Source organism: Kryptolebias marmoratus, linkage group LG8 (genome assembly GCF_001649575.2).
Source record: "Kryptolebias marmoratus isolate JLee-2015 linkage group LG8, ASM164957v2, whole genome shotgun sequence".
NCBI classification, from domain to species: Eukaryota; Metazoa; Chordata; class Actinopteri; order Cyprinodontiformes; family Rivulidae; genus Kryptolebias; species Kryptolebias marmoratus.
This window is the reverse complement of record NC_051437.1, coordinates 27,709,323-27,712,797: the sequence shown is the minus strand read 5'-3', so window position 1 is coordinate 27,712,797 and position 3,475 is coordinate 27,709,323. Positions and strand designations below refer to the sequence as shown.

Genomic DNA, 3,475 nt, shown 5'->3' with positions numbered 1-3,475 from the left:
GTAATCATCAAAATTAAACGAAATAAACATTTGAAATATATGAGTTTGTATGTAATGTATGAATATAATATACAAGTTTCACTTTTTAAATGGAATTACTGAAATCAATCTACTTTTTCATGATATTCTAATTTTATGACCAGCACCTGTATTGGTGTAGTTTATCTTGAGCATCTTTGCATTTCTGGCAGGCAGGCAGTAAACTTCGCCCACTGGCAGAAACGGTTAAATCGTTGCTCGTGAACGAGAGCTCCCCTGCTCGACTCTGGATTACCTGAAGCATCTCCTTCCACACGAAGAACCGCAGGTGACTATGGTAAGGTCCCAAGGTGAGAGAAGACTGCAGCGTTTGGAGATCCGTTGCCTTGAACGAGCGCACTGTTGTCATCAGAGTCTTGTTCTCGGTGCAGATCTTCACAAACCGCTCGGGGTCGTCGACCTGCAGAATCGATTTCACCTTCTCGTCCAGCTCTTTGCCTTCTGACGAAGCCGTTTCCAGAGCAGCCAAGCTTCGGCTCATCTTCTCGAGCTCGTCTTTCTCTTTGTGTTTCAGCTCATTCTTCAGCTCATCTTCTCTCCTCCTCAGGAAGTGCTGCAGCGCCTCAAACCCACTGCTCAGCTGGCTCGTCAGCTTCTCACACTTCTCTTTGGTTTTGGTTATTTCTCCTCTTTGTGCGTTGGCGTTTTTTTCTATTGCGAGGTTATCTTTGGAAATATCTTGCACAAACGTCTCGAACTCTTTCCTGAGCTGCAGCTGCCTCTTTGATTGGCTTAAACTGGTGTGCTTTATGCTTCTCAGCATCTCGGCATATAAAACATGTCAGCTGCCGATCTGTGACGAAGAACAACTTCAGCTTTTCTTCGTGTTCCGGGCAGAACCACCCAACAGCCTTTAAAAAAACAATAACACAAAAAATATATTACAGGAGCAATCACTCGTACATGCTGCACGTGTGTTCAAAAATAATAAAAGCACACCTCCTTGACATTTCCAGATTCCCTCCCGGATTCTTTTGCTTTTTCAGAAACGTTTTTCAGGATATGATTGGTTATGAAAGGCCTCCCGCCTCTCGGAACAGCTGCTCTGCATTGTGGACACTGACGCTGTGAACTCAAAGAAAGTGTGATGCATTTCCTGCAGAAAGAGTGTCCACAACAGATGATTACCGGGTCGTCAAATAGAGTCAGACAGATGGAACACGTCAGGTCTTCAGATGAAGAAGAAGTCATGGTTCGCTTCGATCTTCTCAGCACTTTCCGGCTGTTTACAGGAAATCTGCTACCTCTGCTGTCTGTCTGATCTTTGACTGTGACTCTGTGGGTTTCCGTTCAGTTATTTATTTATTTTTTTACCTCTTTAGTAATGTCAACTGTTGCACAATATCACCACCTAGTGGTAAAAGAGCAGAAGAGCCAGTTTTCGCTTCAGCAACCATGAAAAGTGTGTTTAATACACAACATTTGGCGTCTCGTTCTCGTTCTCCTCCTGCTGAGTCCCAGGAAATCGTGACATGTTCGCACAAGAAAGACTCGGTAGGTTTAACTGCTGCCCCCTGAGCGGTTCGGAAACAGCAGATCTCGCAGGTTTGGACTCTCCCTTCGTGCTGCAAACAGAACGGGATGAGCCGACGCTGAAGCATTACAGGAATGATGAGATGCTCGAGCTGCTATCAGGCTCTACAGCAGGGGGGTCAAAATTAAAAATTTGGTCCTTGCTGAGGGCCAATAATGATCAATATTTATTAAAAATTACATAAATTAATTGGTTTTAGATGTATTATGTCAAATCATTCATATAGAAATATCAGTTACCTTTTCCCAGTTACAGATTATACAGAATTTAGAGCAAACAGACTTTAATGAACACAGACAAATAGCTCAAACTTCAAAAAGCTCATCATTAGCTGTCATTTCTTACGCCTCACTCAGCTTTTAAATGAAGTTTTTAACATTAAAACAGACAAAATCCTGATCATACAGAAATTAAAACTATATATTGTTGTTTTCTAAGTCACTGTTAGAGAAAACTTCACTAATTAGGCTCAGTTTTTTAAGCAAAATAAGAATCAGAGACTCGATCTGAACCAGACTAGAGGGCCGGATGAAATGTTACAGAGGGCCAGATCTGGCCCGCGGGCCTTGAGTTTGACATGTGTGCTCTACAGCATAATCTACAGCAAAGATATTGTTTTTATTTTTGTATCTGATTGCACACTGGCCACTTCTTCGACCTGACGCTAAGGTCAAAGGTCATCAGTGACAGATCGCACCATCAGTCTGTTTGAGACAAAGTGGACCTAATGGAAGACGACCGAGGAGGACAGACTGAGAAGACACAAAGCTTCTGGGACAATGTCCTTTGGACAGACGAGACAAAACTGGAGCTTTTTGTCAACAAGTCCCCTCAGCTCTGTGTCCACAGACCCAAACATGAACCAGACCAGAACCCTGAACCTACAGGGGGACACGGAGGAGGCTCGGTTCTGTTCTGGTCCTGGATCTGTTCAGGGTCCAATGAAACCTGAAGACTATCGAGGCTTCCTGGAGCCAGATGTGCTGCTCAGAGTCAGAAAGCTCGGTCTCAGTCTCAGCTCATGGGTCCAACAGGCTAAAGACCCAAAACCACCAAGAACGGGTCAGAACCAAACACTGGACCGTTCTGAAGAGGCCTTCTGAGCCCTGATCTAAATCTTGCTGAACATCTGTGGAAGGAGCTGAAACATCTGGAGAAGGAAGCCTTCAGAACCAGGACACCTGTGGACACCTGAGGACACCTGAGGACACCTGAGGACAGGTGCAGAAGTCTCGGAGTTACAGAAATCACCTGATTGCAACAGATATATTAAGTTTTGGGTACCAGAAAGGCCAAGATAATTTGTTATTTAAAAAAAATTCTGTTAAACCAAAATTCTGACGCAACATCTGATTTTAATTAGTTGATTTTTAGTATTTTCCTTTTTAAAACCTTTGCCAGTTTAAAGCTTTTCAGTGCCCTTTGGTTTTCTTTTTATTCTTCTTTAACAGAAGGAAACAACCAAATTAGTCAGTGTGTGTAAGTAAATAAAATAATCTTGTTTTGGTTCTTTTTGAGCGTACATGCAGAGCGTTACAGTCACATATATTATCTCATATCTTATCATTATTTCCCACTGTTCTCCTTCTTATTTGACTCATATTTAAATCCGTCTGCAGGCAGGCAGGCGGTCACAGTTTTAACTTCGCTGCTTCAGCTCCTGATCTGAGCAGCCATTGGTCCAGAGCTGATAGCGCCACACGGGTTGAACATCAGCCTCCATACAAAGCGGCTACAACCGCTCCTTTCATGAAGCAGGCGCTGAGCGGCTGAGCGGCAGATCCAGCTGTTCCCCCGTCCCTGAACGCACCAGGACAGCCGGGCGCAGCGCTCCGATCAGCCTCCATCCCGGGGTAAGTGGATTTAGCTTCATGTTGCTGATGTTTGAGGGGGAAGGGGGGG

At 44.1% G+C, this 3,475-nt stretch overlaps 1 protein-coding gene and 1 pseudogene across 1 annotated transcript in view; one reads left to right on the top strand and one right to left on the bottom strand.

Moving 5' to 3' along the window:
* Nucleotides 1-112: 112 nt before the first annotated feature.
* LOC108246101 lies at nt 113-1,317 on the bottom strand (annotated as a pseudogene).
* Nucleotides 1,318-3,006: 1,689 nt separating this feature from the next.
* The window catches only part of slco4a1 (solute carrier organic anion transporter family, member 4A1), a 27,716-nt gene continuing 27,247 nt past the window's right edge, over nt 3,007-3,475 (top strand). The window contains exon 1 of the mRNA XM_017433485.3: nt 3,007-3,426. The gene's annotated coding sequence lies outside the window, so the exon portion shown is untranslated. The remainder of the gene's footprint in view (nt 3,427-3,475) is intronic.